At 26.5% G+C, this 16,534-nt stretch overlaps 1 protein-coding gene and 1 long non-coding RNA gene across 6 annotated transcripts in view; one reads left to right on the forward strand and one right to left on the reverse strand.

Annotated features, from left to right (window-relative positions):
• The window catches only part of LOC149063067 (uncharacterized), a 331,333-nt gene that overhangs the window by 5,512 nt on the left and 309,287 nt on the right, over positions 1-16,534 (forward strand). The window lies entirely within an intron of this gene.
• On the reverse strand, positions 4,789-15,679 carry LOC149063068 (uncharacterized). Of its 5 annotated transcripts, XR_016189562.1 has the most exons (5): positions 14,888-15,050; positions 14,072-14,207; positions 6,283-6,530; positions 6,027-6,066; positions 4,801-5,946 (listed from the first exon to the last, which is right to left on the reverse strand). It is a non-coding gene; the product is annotated as an uncharacterized LOC149063068 (long non-coding RNA). The 5 variants fall into 5 exon arrangements; XR_016189561.1 differs by having other exon boundaries at positions 4,793-5,946; positions 6,027-6,530; positions 14,888-15,067; XR_016189560.1 differs by having other exon boundaries at positions 4,789-6,530; positions 14,888-15,047.

Here is a 16,534-nt window from a genome sequence, read left to right on the forward strand (position 1 = left end):
CATTTTGCAAAATTTGTTCATTTTTTTTTCAGCAATAAAAATAAATAATATTATATTGTAGGTAATGTTGAACATGTGCCAATAAACTGAATATACATTTTTTTTTAAATTGATTTGAACATAAGTGATTTCATTAGTGAGGTCATTCGATCTGTTACACCTTATTGTACTATGGTCGAATTCTTGAATTCACACCATGTTACTTAGCCTCTTTTAGATTTTATTAGAAAAATTATGTTTGAGCTGCTATCCACTGTGGCTGCAACGCATTGGCGTGTGCACGGATGCACCGAACGATGTTTTCTTGCACTTGGCAATTTATTTCGGATTCAGTGGGCTGTGGGGAATATTTAAGTAAAGAACTATGTCAATGAAATACAACCCATTTTTACATACCTATGTAACTCATGTATACCATATACATGGCATCAGACAATACTTATGCGTCATGGTAGTTTTTTTGTGGGTGGCGGGGGTTGGGGGGTGGGGCTGTAGGGGGTTGTTGTGGTTGATTACATGTTAATTATATTATGATAACCGAAAACCCTAGAATATAAAAGAAAAATTAAAATGTTAACATAATTTTTATATAAATTATATATTATAATTTTAAAGGGATTAAGTGTGGATAGGTTCTGAAATATATGCTGTGCACCATGGTTTACCATGGTTTATAAGCATATTTCGCCACGCCACTATATTTTTCGTTATATTTATAAATGGTTAAATTAGGGTGAGCTAAGTATAAAAATGATAAACAATAAATTAGTGAATATACAGATATAATTCAGTCTCTCTTTTTTTTCAAATAAAACGAAATCTTTTCTAATTTTTTCAGCACATTTGTTTTAATCCGTAAGTGCACTAAAAATAAGCTACCACCACGACATTATTTTCGTTCGTATTTTTGTATCTTGGCTGTACCTATATCTTTTTAAATTTAAAAGATAACCAAAGAAAAATAATGTATAATACTATTTTCTAAGATACCAAAGCTGTGCAGTGCGACTTTATATCGCGACGAAACAAAAGTCATTTTAAAGGTCTAGCTCTACAATAAATTTGTATAACACGAGGTAGGCCTTTACTGTTTGTATATTTATGTGTGTTTGCCTGTGTGTGATATTAAACAACGACGTCCGTTTTAAACGCGCCGAATGTATTATATATATTATACGAAAAGAGATGTAATTCAAAAGACGCCTTCAGTTTTTTCCTCATCAGAGGATTTGGAGGTGACGTGGTGGGAGGGAGAGAGGGGTGACGACGTCGTTTTCTTTTTCTCCTTCGTATTTTTTCTCATTCATTTTTTCTCGTTCGATTAAGTGCAAAAAGCATCAAGAATGAAGAAATAATAACGCAAACGCGTTTGAAGAATACAAAACAACCATTTAGGCGGCAGCGACCAGACTCCTCGTCGTCTATTCTATAATACATTAATACGCATACATGGCGATTATATTATATTATATTTATAATATTATTTATATCTCAATTTTTCCCTATTGTTTTCATCTTACGCCTCTGGTACATCATATAAAGATGACCCTTTGCGTACGTAAATAGAATAGAATGGTAAAATTTTTGTTAAAACGATAGGTAGATTTTAAGATATACGAATTTTTATTTTTGCTTAGATAAAAATAACATTTATATCACGGAAAAATAAAATATGGCCAAATTTATTAACATTTAACACTTAAAATTTAAAATTTATGTTTACTCCATTCAAAAGAAAAATAATCGTTTTAACTACTAATAAAATTAAAACTAACTCAACGTTTTCTGTCTGTGTAATATTTTATAATACCTACAATAGTTATTTTAGTTTGAATTATTTATATAAACATATTTAAGGGCGATATTTTATGGCTAAGTGAGTTATCATTTAAAATGTTTAATAATATTTAAATCATATGTACAGTTTTCGACGCAGATGGATGGGGTGAGATAACGTGATATAATAGGTAGGTTATACGGTTATAGAAACCTTTGAAAATAGCAAAATGACACGTCATACGCATAATTTTTCCGTCACTCATTATCGTTGTAATAAACGTTAAATAAGATAGATTTAATCACGTTTATTTTTGGCTTTGGCGATACTTTTTAAATAAATTATATTTATATAATACTACATACTGTAATTCGTTATTTATACGATAATACCGATATATACGTAAATAATTGTTTTAACTATATACTCTACAAATTTAAAAAACAAGACCTTATAATATTGTGTAGCAGAGGAAAATAATGATTATAATATTGTAAAAATATGATCGCATTTAATTTTCCTAAATAATTTTTTTTATAGGCATGTAACTCTATTATATCACTTATTTTTATTTATAATCAATGAAAGAAATTACATACCTATACAATAATAATATTCTAGTTGGTTATTTAGACTTAGAGTCCATTTTTTAGATGATTATTTTTTTAAGTGAAGAGGTCTGTTTCATATTTTTGTAACAGGTATTGTAAATTGTAACAGGTACCATATAACGGTGCATCTAAATCTAATTTTTATTTTTTCGTAAAAACAAATCTCAATTATAATTACAGTGAATAATATTTTAACCTCACACTGATTTATTATTTATTTCAATATAGCTGATCAGTTTACGGTGTTATTAAGGCTATAACGAATTTCGTATAGTATAACAGGAATAATAAGTCAATCGTACGACATTTATTGCTTGGATATAATATATTTTATTACTTTTATTTTTTTTACGATCACTTAAAATTTAAAAAAAAAAAGACTTGCGAATATTAAAAAGCCAAACGATTTTAGGTTAAAATTATTTTTTATTATTTATTGAGGTTTAGATATACCTACGACGATAATGATGATGATGATGGTTATGGCAATACTTATCAGTACATTTGTACAATATTTTAAACTTTTGTAACTATCTAGCGAGTGGTCGTTTCGACGAGTCAATCAGGAGTTAAATTTATCCGAGAATAAACCAAACTTATAAAAGACTTGTAGAGGACATATTTTTATCAATAGATATTAACTCAGAATACACATAATATGCCATAATTTCAAACAATATTGATCATGAAAGTATTCGAATGTTATTTTTATATTTTTGTGTCAATTATTAATTTTTACCACTCACTCCTTCTCCAATGATGTACCTAATATATATTTCATGTTTCTCAATCATATTACTCACTACTCAGTATGGATAGGATGCCATAAAATAGCATCAAATCAGTATTCTATGTACAAAGTTCTGATTCAAAAAAATATAAATTTTTAATAACAAACGATACTTTTTAGACTGCACAATATATACAATATAAATATTCAAAAATGTCACAATCTTTAACCTAACCTTTGCAAAACTCAAAAAATCAGAATACGAATAAGCACACAAATAATATTGGGGTGAGCATGTTTGCAGGTTAATCACCCCTTTTATATATTAATAATCATCCATATAATATTATATAACATTTTCAACATAGACCAAACAAACTATGGAGTGTGTCACCACTCGGACGGAAGTTTTTTAACATAATGTATTTATTTAAAATGTCTATTATAATATGCACGATAAAATTATATTGTACGTACAACTTAGTTTATAAGTTTTTTTTGTCGGACACAAACAGAATATAGAGAATGACCAACGTAGTCTTTAGATATATAGCTTAACCGACACGCGTAACCTACATAAATGTATACTACACATCTGCTTTTTCAATATTTTTTCAAACATAAAAATCAAATTCCCCATAGACTAACTTTTATCTCGGACAGCACTGACTATGAAGTCTAAATGCATGAACTTTACTTAACTTGGCAAATAAAAACTTTGCGATAAAATAAAAATATGTATCTGGTGTTCTATAAGTGTACAGAGTATACATGAGGATCAGAATATTCAACCCCTCTCCCTATAATACCTCTATTTATTTTCGATATGATTTTAATAAAATAGCAGTATTGTATAGGTAATGAATTATTACTTATTTAGTTTACCATAATAATTGTTTTAATTCAATTTCATTCCTGTGATTAAGATGATCCAATTCTTTAAGATTTAAATATATAATTAAAAAGAAATACATTTTATTGTTTACAGAATTACATCAAAAATGGTTGAGATACAAATTTGAAATTACTTAACATAAATATGCACAGTACAATTTTAATATAATATTATGGTAGTACCTACAAAATGTTGGAATTATTGTTATTATTATTTTTCATTCTTATAAGACATGCCTATGGATTATTTTAATTGTGTTAATTATTGTTCAATTGATATTTTTAAGTCCAATCAACATTGAATTAAATTATTATTTTAATTTTAACAGAACGAATATTTTAGAGTATAATATTTTATTTTAAGTTTAAACAAAAAATCTTATACCATAAAAATTAACATCGACAATTATTTTTAAATGTATTTAATTAATATTCATGTCTATGCCACTAATTACATAGATACTTGTCATACAAAATACAACTGTTGTATTTTTTCTAACCAATATTTAAACAATTTTTTTTCGGATATATGTATAGATAATTTGCATTACAAGTACAGTAGGTATTAGGTATAGGTGCATTTATTTGTTTTAATTTTTCAAAAATAATAATAATATAACCATAATATACATTTTTTTTTCTTAAATTCACAATAGGTAATCAATTGGTCTAAATTCCTATACTCGTACAAGAATACCACTGTTATACATTTTTACATAAATTATATACTATAACTATTTACTAAAATAAATTTTTAAATATCAATATAATTTTTATACATTTTTTCATTTATTTAATCACTATTAATTTTTCACTTTTCATCTGTTAGGTCATTCCGTTAGATACAAACTAATAGATAATATAATTTATTACATTAAATTTTACGACAATAGGCCTCGAAGTAATCATTGATAATATAAAAAAATAAATAATTTATTTTCTCATTGTCAGTTAAAAATTCAACGTTCATAAAAATAAAAATACACAATCTAATGAGATGTCTGAATTATAAAACGAAAACGGTTTTTTTTTTTTGTATAATTTAATTATTTTCGTTTCCACTTTCGCTGCTACCCAAGTAAATATAAATAATATAACGCCACGTGCAGCTGCCGCTCAAAGAAATAAAAATAAAGGTCTGTCCCATGTCAGAGTTTACTTTGCTGTACAAAAGAGAAAACAAATCAACCAAAACTGATCATGAACATGAATATTAAAAAAAGATAAAAAGAAGTATGAAGGTACATAATATATAGTCGATATATATATATATATGTGTGTGTGTGTATGTGTGATGTATATGTGCGTGCAAAAGCTACCCTTTTACCTATAGCAAGTTATATAATATACTGTATGATAACGGAAGCGAATTAATTCGCTGGGTGGATGATTTTAAATAAATAAATCCACGACCCAGCTCATCAAAGTGGTATTTGTGTACCAGTAGCGTCATATTAAACATCACGGCACTAATTTAATTAGAGTTCGTAATCCAATTTCCTTGAATTCGTAAAAGCAATTCGAAGATCATCGCTGTGGAAAGACTCAATAATATAGTAAGTATTATGCCGATAAATATATATTTATATTTTTTATACACTGAGTGGAGCGATAAATGTATTGGTTTTACAATGATGTGTGTGTTTTTGTATCTGTGTACTTGATAAGTAGTCAAAATCATGAACCCCATGGCCGATTGAGCGATTAGTTGAAATAATATATATTATTAAAATTATAATATATTAGGACAATAGGTTATTCGAATTAAAACAAATTGATTCCATTAAATGAGGTTTGACTTCTTTTTAAGCTCAGCACAATCATAATATAGTATTTTTTAGATAGTCTGTTGCATGGATATAGTGTCACTGGACATTCTCTTCCCTCAAGTTTTCACGTGTTGAACTATCTTCATATTTACTTATTATATAAACCTGTACATAGATTTTAAATTTCTTTTATAATATAAAAAAAAAAAAAAGATAGTTAGTAACCTACTAAAATGTCTGCTTACAATAAAATTAATATAATTCACTGCAATTCAGGCACGATTGCTGAAACGTTAACAAATTATTATCAAACGTCATTGTAGGTCAAATCTACATTTTGTGATCTCTATAAGTCTTGGGTGAGTCAGAAAGAGGTAGAATTAAAGTGACATTATTTTATGTCTATATTATATATAGACATAAAATATGATCCATTAGAATTTAGTATATTATTATAACAGAATATTATATTGTGTCACCCTTTATTATCCAACTACCTACTGTAAACATCGTAGCATTCGTTTTCGATTTAACTTTTTTTACTCAAATAAGTATCCTCTATTTTATCCTTCGTTCGGTTAAATTGTTATCGTGATGACATGTTTTGCATAATGTAATTCGCAATATCATTATCGTCGATCCAAATTCACTGCAATCGTTTTTGTCGTTTAATTTCCACGCATTATCTGTCTGTAAATCGACCGGAATTTTTCCATTTAATGTTTCTATCGTCGCCAAACACTCATTATCTGTTAAATATCAGATTAAATTAATACAATATTTATACTTATTCGTCTGTTGTGTTTTTTTTTTTTTGTTTGTTTGACGGTGAAATGTTTTTATGTTGCCAAATTGGTTAAAAAAACATTAATTGATATTATCATTAAATTTATTGAATCAATTTTAGAAATCAATCAATTAGGAGAGGTCTTTTACCAAATTTATACATTTCTTATATAATATTATTAAACATAATATATTTGCCCGTGCATTTATGCATTCTGAATGAAATTCCACGGTTTATTATTTTTTTCAACGATAGTATAACAATAAAATATAGTTAGTACGTTTTTCTTTAGACGATTTCTTGAAAAGAGAGACTTTTCTAGAAGGGCCCTCAAAGAGACGCGATTTTCTTCTCACCATAATTATTATGTTTACCACCTTAGTCGCGCTTAGAGTAGTGGTGGAGAGTACCAAATCATCGTATAAACGACGATACAATGGCTCAAAAAAAAGTAAGTTCTATTCTATCACGAAAAAAATAAAAATAAAAAATGATAGATAAAATTCAATTGAATTTATAGCTGAGATCACTGTTAATCGGGATTATTATTGTAAACTGTGTCGAAACTTTTTGAAACAATGTACGCCGCTGAAACATCAAAGATCTCATCTTATGCATAATATAGACATATTTATTGTGTGTGTATCCGGGGCAACAGATGTCTGAAAAACGAGTATTACAAGAGGGAGGCTCGAGATGTATAATAATAATATTATAATAACAACAAAAATGTTTTTCATAAAAAAAAGGGTTAAATCGTCTGGCGGGGATGACGAGGATATTATATTGCTTTCGGCAGCTAGCGCTCGACCTCGCCATAAAAAATATCAACCCTCTCTGCGTGAGTAAAACACTTGAAAATGCAAAAGTTTATACGTCCGTCGTCTTGTATATTTAATTTCTTAAGTTTCTCCCGTCAACGGCAAAGTCGTAAAGGGATTACCCGACTGACATAAAACACACCACCGTCGTGTTTATCGCGGTACGCTTTGAATATAGATGTATATTTATATATATTATAGTGCACCGTTAAATCATTATATTATTATAACACTGTATATACGTGTGCGCCAGACAGAATGTGACCAGGCTGGTGTTCTGTCACTATAATATTTGGCTAAATTCAAAAACGATAGACACTATATGTGTGTGAGGATGATGGGAGTGCAGTGGCATTGTCATAGTAATTTTATTATAATCGTTATGTATCATATAATTATCATGAACGTGATTCTGAACTACGTGTCAGAAACATTTCGCGGACCACTGATTCGTGGACACGAGGCTCCAACAAGTCGATGAGCAACGACGAGGTCATCGCAAACCACCTGCAGTGTCCTGAAAGTTCGCTTAAAAACTGAACTCGTTCACGCGTTAGTTTAATTATTTATTTAGAGATGAAAAGTTATTCAACTAATATAACTATATATATATATATATATATATAGATATATAGATATGAGACAATGCGTCGCAGTATACGTTCTAATTTATAAAGGAGTATAAAAAAAAAAATTATCATTGGAATTATTTATATTTTTTTATGTAGGTAGTGTACGCCCTGTAAAACGGTAGGAATAGTTCTGAACAAAATATATGATGTTCACGCTATATGTACATAGGTATATGAAATAAGCGATGTTCGATAAATATGAATTTGAATACAATGAACATGTTTTAAAACAATTTAAAAATGTATAGGTAGGTATCTATTATTTTCTTTTAAATATCCAAATTTTTGAAAATTTTAACTTAAAATACCAATTAATAACATTTTGACAATGAGTATGATAATTTTAAGTAAAATGCATCTTACTAAAGAAGAAATTTAAGTTCTATTACAGGATTTAAGTATAACGTTTAAAAAGCAGGTAGGTAAGTGGATGTCACTCTTCTGTACATTAGGTGGTGGGGTGGACCTCTGACTAGGGTAGGTTAGATTTGAATGCAATGATAGGTATCATTGTATACGAAAAACGATTCTGAACGGAGATGATTTGTCAGTCTAGGATATATTATATTTAAATATTGTCATATATTCTATTTTGAAACAAATATTTTATTTTTCAATTAGGACGCATTTTTCATAAGCCATAAGGCATGGTTAATCAATTTTTCCAAAAACATTGCATGTAGTTATCATAATTCATAATACCTTATATTATCATATATATACATATACCTGATTTCATAAAAATTTAAAACTCAAACACTCAAAACATTTTTCCTATAATGACGCTTCGAGTTTTCTCTATAGCTACTTAAAAAACTATAGCTACTTGAAGGGAAACTTATGGAAAACTTAGTGTTGTATTTTTAATCCTTAGTTATAAACACAAACAATTTTTATGATTTTTCAACTTCAAAATAATTTGCAAATATTCATGGTTTTGACGAATGTTTGTCAATATTTGAAATTCAAATGCTAATAAAAAAAATTGTGCCCATGTATTCCTATAATTTTTTAATCACCATAAGTATAACTTATGAGAAACTTTGTATTAAATTTTCAAGTATTTTGATTGGGCCAAACAAATTTTATCGACACTTCAAAATTAAATTTCAGTTGTCTATAAATATCTCAATAAAAGTCAAAATATTTTGAAAATTAAATCATGTAAAGAAAATGCCAATCTAAATAACTGGTAAAATTTTAAAGTAACTACGACTTATACTTTTTGAATAATAACAAATGTTTAAAATCGTTTGAGGATAAATCGTTATCGTTACGCTATTTCGTAAAAATTTAAAATTCAAACGCACCTACAATTTTTCGTATAATGATGCTTTGAGTTTTGTCTATAGCTACTTGAAGCAATACTCATGGAAAACATAGTGTTGCATTTTTAATTCTTAGTTATAAACACAAAAGATTTTATGATTTTTCAACTTTAAAATTACTTGCAAATGTTCGTGTTTTCGACAGATTTCGTAAAAATTTGAACTATAAACGTTTAAAAAAAAAAAATTGTGACTAACGATTTTTAATTTTTTTGGCTACAATAAGAATAACTCATAAGGAACCTTGTATTAAATTTTCAAGTTTCTTTGGTTATCTTAAATTTTTTTACTGAAACTTCAAAAAAAAATTCTCACAAAAATCGAAAAATTTAGTTGTCTAAAAATATCTCAAAAAAGGTCAAAACATTTTAAAAATTAAACTATATATACATAACACTAACATAAACATTTAGTGAAAATTTCATGTATTTACAGTGATTAGTTTTTGAATTAGAACCATATAAAAAAATCGATTTGGTCGAAAACTGGTTTTGCGTACAAATTCCCGTTTTTCTGTCATTTTTTTTTGTTTTTCTCGATTTTTTTTGAAAACTGTTGAAAAATGTTTACTTTTGACCTCTATAATGCACCAAGGATATTCACTTTTATATATTGGAAACCACCCCCAAAGTTTGAAATCGAAGTATTATTTCGAATAGTAATAGGGTGTTCCAAATTTCATGTGACAGCAGATTTCAGCATGATCTACTCAAATTAGGAAAAAATGACCTATGTGAAAACTTATTTGAATCGCATACTCTAAACTAATTTGATATTAATTTTTTTTTTTATTAGTTAAAAGGGGGAGATTTTAGGGGTAACTTTTAAAATTCAAATGGGAATCTATATTTTTGAAATATGATTCATATAGGATTTTTTTTTAATGAATTTTGACGTATCATTCATAATTATTGGTTGATAATTAAAGAAACTATTTACATTCGAATTTTGTATTTAATTTGTAAAAATGCCATCAATGAATAATAATAATAATATACTTTGTGCTTCTGTTATACGCCGATGCATTGTTGTACCTACAACCTTTATAATCTGTACGCTATCTAACTACCAATTTACCAGTAAGAAAACGTGTATTTGTTATCTTAATTTCATTTTATATTACATAGGTCAAGTCACATGATTCTATTGATAATAAAAATAAAAATAAAACAAGGCATTAGATAATAATATAGGTACCGTCTACATATTATGTATATTGGATATTGTTTTATTTATAATCAATGCTATGGAACGGGTTTTGTGTCCTCAATAATTTTACATAATATTTATTATTTATAATATAAAATTAGAAATAAATATCATTCAGTTGACAAATAAGCAATAGCTAATTATACCAAATTGTTGTATAAATGTTATTATACTGCATACAATTATTTAAAATGTATACAAATAGGTTAGGTACCTACCTGTATTTTTGACTAATGTAGGTGCCTATTCATATTTTATAAATTTAAATAATAAATAATAACCAAGGCTAGGAACTTAAAAATATGCAGTAAAAATTTGGAAAATATGCAATTTATTGAATAAAATACATTTTACATACAAAATTTAAAAATTTAAATTAGGTAGGTGTCTGAAAAAAAAATTAGAAGAAATTTAAAAAAAATTAACACCGCACGCTTATGTATTTAATTACCTACGATTATACAATTTATTTATATCATGGTACAAAATATTAATCCAGTGGTAAATTTGAATAAAAATAAATACGGGCCGGTCAGCGGTCAGCTTTACAAGTTCTCAGTAGTAGATATAAAGATTATAATATTATTTTTGGGAGCAATGGTAATAGCCGTTGATGAATTAATTTATTTTGTCAAACAATATAAAAGTATAAATTTCTAAAAAAAAAAATTATTCACGTTAATTCTATGATATTACTTATATGCATATAATTAATATTATTAATTATTGTATATAATTAATGTTCTTATACCTAAAATATGCGAATTTGTACAAAAAATCACGAAATATTCAAAATTATGCAACAAACATTTTTGTATTTGTAATATGTATACTTACTATGAATCAAATTTGTATCGAATCAGATTTTCAATATGCACTTTCTAAACAAATATGCAAATGCTTTAAGTTCCGAGCCTTGGTAAGACTAATAACATACTTACATACCTATACTTTCATATTATGTTTGAATCAACTTAATATTAAATATGTATATCATTTCTAAACGCTGCAAAATGACAACATTAATTTCAAAAACTTGTATGATTAAACCTCGCGTTCAACATAATGTTGAATGATGCATATAAAATCAAACAGATTTTGAAAAAACATCACCTTTTCACAACATTAAGATATGATCAATCTAATATTAAATTATAATAACTAGGGCTTGGATGTTGTTACATTAATTTTATTAAAATTAATAATTCATTTATTAAAGACTAAAGGTTATGGCTAGACTTAGAGACTTAAAAGCTTTAAACACAAACATATACGCATAAAAATATGAGCAAATATGTATACTCTAGAAGTCTAGAACAAGACAATTTTGACTGAATTTATTAAAAATGTATTTAATTATTATTAATGTATTATCAATTTTTCCTTTTTTTTTTAAAAATAATTGTACCTATTGCTCCAATGGCTTGAGCAAGAAAAAAAAATGATAGGCCATAGGAGGGTTTAACATCTGCAGCATGGATCATCACATGTAAGTTACACAATATTTACACAACATTAGTAAAATATGTATATCACATTTGTGTAAGCAATTTGAATTTTTAAACTACATTTTTATGAAATTTTTTTTGCTCTAATAAGTAGAAACCTTATAACCTTATTAATTAATTATAACAACATCAAAGTCCTAATCATGACATCAAACATAATTATCAAGTATTTTAAATATGTCAATTGCACCAGTAAAATCATAATATATGTATTCTGAGTGGTGAATGAGGTTAGGTTTTACTGGTTTTAGACCGGGATTGAACATTTTTTTAGAAGCATTTTCAGTCTGGATTTAGGGCAATTTTAAAACTTTTAATTTAATTTTACTAAATAAATATAAATTTGAAATGTGTACAATTTTCATAAGAAAGGATATAAAGACAAATAATTGTTGAACCATTTAGTACATTTTAGTATATTCAAATTAGCAAGGAATATGCAAGATATAATATAGGTAAAAGTTGTTAAAAAGTTATATCAATATAGGTACCAACTATTTGTTTAAAACACTCGCATACTTTTACTTTCAACAAGTGTATACTCTCAATACAATATAATTATGACTGCCATTTTACTTGCGGAATTTTGGTCCACGCCAGAGGTTTAAATGAGGTCAATCATCTTCTTAAGGTATTGGTATACACTATTAATTAATGCGATCAATGTTTAAACAAATTAGTAGAAAATAATTATTAGCAAAATAGCAAATCTAGATATAAGTATCTAAAATATTCTGATTTGTCCACTTTTCATTATGATATCATTATGGAGAATATGATTTAATAAAAACAATGATGTCACATTAGAAAACTTAGGAAATTAAGATTACACTTAGAGTTGTGATAAAAAAGCTAATTTGAAATCCTAGATAGGTACAATAATGAATAATGACTTTTAGATTAATTGAAGAATAATTTTATTGAGAATAATGACGACTATGAAATTTAAAAATGTCTTATTCAAAATGGTTCAACTTGTCTACATTTCAAGAATTTAAAAATGTTTTAATTCTTAGAATTAATTCTTAAAAAAGTAAACTTTTTTCCTAAACTGTTTGAAGAAAATGGATCATATCCAATAAAACAGTTTTAATTTAAATCAATGGGCTAAATAAAAATTAAGTTAAGTCATGAGTCAGGAATTGAAGTAAAATAATATTAAATACATTAGTATTATATGTATAGATATTTAGGTGCTGAAATATACTGAATTGTGCCCCTTAATATAACACTGTATATGGTGTAATGTATTGATAATAGATAAGTAAATGTATTAACATTACCACTCAGAATATAAAACTGGATTAAGCATTCTATATTATGTTATTCTTAGATATCTATCTTGCGTACGTAAATTGTTATACTAACATAATTAAATACGACTTTAAAGGCATTTACAAATTGATAAATAATCAAACTATACATATCCTCAAATTTTAACTAATGATGGTGATGAATACAAATATAATTTTTCTATGATATAAACAACTACCTTCTTAGAGTAAATAGAGTTCTTAGTCTTCTGATGTCAGTTTAAAATAAATGCAAACATTTTCAGACGATAACAACCAGTTGACGAAAATAATATCAACCAGATTGAAATAATGAAATATTTAGATATTATGTATTTTAATTTATATTTAATTTAACTTTTAAGTTTAAAGCATTTTTCTGTCAAATAAAAAATTATAAAGTAATAAGTGACAAGCGTTATCAATTATCATAGAAGTAGCACACAATTTATAGACCTAACCTTGGAGCTTGTATAGATTAGTATATCAAAGATAGGTACTATCACTGAGTATCACTATGACTATAACAATACTACATACTATACCTAGGATGTATATTATTATATTCATGCAAATTATTATACCTAAATGTATACATATTTGAACACCTAATGCAATAATATACAAGAAATTATTTGGTTTAGTACACAATAAATAATTTAATGAGTCCATTTTATTTATTTAATCATACATAGTATTAACTTCATACATACTTCTATAATCATAATTGGAATAAAATGTTGTTGCAGTTGTGACTGTTTAGAATTTATTGTAATATGTAATCCAATATGATTGGACTGAATATAACAGCGATATTCCTTTATTCCAACAATTTCTTCAATATTCTATCTAAATGATTGAAACATAATATAAGTTTTCACAACTTTTGTAAAAAAAAAAGCATTTAAATTACTATAAATTCGTTTTTAATTTATAAATAAAGATTAGATTCTTGTGCGAATTACAATTTGTTATTGTGTAATTCCAAATTTAAAATTGTATAGAAATAATTTTTACCCATGTAAATTAATTTTAAGTTTTATTTTGAACAATGAAGATGTGACGACTGACGACCATGATATACAAATACTACAATGACAGTTTTTTTTTATTAATCATTATAGTACAGTTCATTCCCATGATGGTTAATTTTAACAAAATATTGTAAATTAGATTATATTTTATAGGTATGGATTTGTACATATTATAGATACCTACTGGCTACTAAACACAAATTTATGCATAGGTAATAATGTAATATGAAATAAAAGCTGGGAAATTAATGTTTCCTAATTAGAAATACCACATGAATTTTGCACAATTCAGAATTTTAATTGATTTTTAGGTGTTTTGTGCACAAAAATCTGGTCTTTAGTAATACATGTATATGTAGAAATTGTATGCATAAATGTAATAATGTATTCAAATTTACAATAATAATAACAATTCATTTATAAGTAACTCATAGAGTAGTTACTAGTTAATTACTTTAATTATAGCTATTGTCTATTTAACTATCAACTACTTACTAGACAACGATTTCCAGACGGAAATCAAACTTCTCGGATGATTTTCTCACGATTAGAGGACATTTTGAGGAGACTGGAAAATTACTGGACAATTTCCAGTTTCCACTAACAAAGTAAACATTACACGTTTTTCAGTTGTTATCACATGTCGCCCATCAAATTAATACCCCGCCAATGATACAGTAAACGTTTCCTGAATATGGGTAAACAAGGATCTAACATCATGTTGGTTTACGGGCTCGTTTCCTAGGTTCAGGCTTTAGATCATAATAGGTAAACGTAAAGTAAACCCGATCAGCTGATCAAGTTTAGCTTCTATGTTGTTCTATGTTAATACGGCTATTTAGTATTTTAGTACATAGACATATTATTATAAATTGTATATTATTATATTATATTTATATGATGCCTATGATTTATGCATTTAATATTTATGTATTTTGATTGGTAAACATCAAATAATTTTAAGGTTATAAAATATAATATCATAATATCATTGATAAAATTATATGATACCTAGTTATAATATCAAACGGTATACTGTACTTTGAACTGACTACTGTATACTGTAATAAATTGATAATTCGATACCCGGATTATTAAGGTCGTACAACGGAAGCACTTTTAGTATTATTCACTGTTGACATTTTATAAATTAACACCAATATTCAGATGTCGATAGCTCCTCCAATTATTATCACATAAATGTAAATGAACCGTCAAAATTCATTAAAAATTAAACCGTGCACGAATCATATTTCAAAAATATAGGTTCCCATTTGAATTTTAAAAGTTGACCCTCAAACCTCCCCTCCTAATTAATATAAAAAAATATTTAATATCAAATTAATTTAGATTATATGATTCAAAACAGTTTTTACATAGGTCATTTTCCCCTAATTTAAATATATCATGCTGAAATCTGCTGTCACATGAAATTTGGAACACCCTGTATATATACTAATATATATATATATATATTAGTAGTATATTATGTATATATAATAGTAATATCTGTAATATTACAATGAAAGCACCGTTGGAATAATATTATACAGTTATGAAAGAGGAATTTTATTTGTTATAATAGATATTATAGACGTCTTTGTATTCAAATATAAATCTTTGATGCATTAAAATTGTAAAAAAAAAATGAGTTGCATGTATGACCTTCTGATATATTATTTTCTTGCAAAATCATCTTTTCTTTTTTTGCTCCCCTTTTTGCACAGTCCGAGTTAACAGATATTTTAATATTAAAAAATGTTTCGAGAGAGTTATGTTTCTTTTATACACCAACACACATATTATGGTTATTTCACTATTGATCAAATACAAAAAAAAAAGTGACTACAAATAATATTATTACACCATAACAAGAAATATCATCAAAGTGATAAGCTTGTGTATATTTTTTTAAGGAACATTTACAATTTATATTATAATATACAACCAACAATAAACTCAAGATTACGTCATGCGTATACATTTAATCTTATGCAATTCAGTATGCACAAAAACAAAAGTTGGTACACTTGGGCGAACCAGGACGAAAACATGGTTCGCGTTGAGCATACTTCCAATTTGTTTTAGTATTATGATACTTACGATTAATGAAAATATTTTATTTTAAACACATCTATTATG

The sequence above is a fragment of the Diuraphis noxia genome, unplaced genomic scaffold, assembly GCF_037042655.1.
Source record: "Diuraphis noxia isolate RWA-SAM2 unplaced genomic scaffold, SU_Dnox_SAM2 contig0001, whole genome shotgun sequence".
NCBI classification, from domain to species: domain Eukaryota; kingdom Metazoa; phylum Arthropoda; class Insecta; order Hemiptera; family Aphididae; genus Diuraphis; species Diuraphis noxia.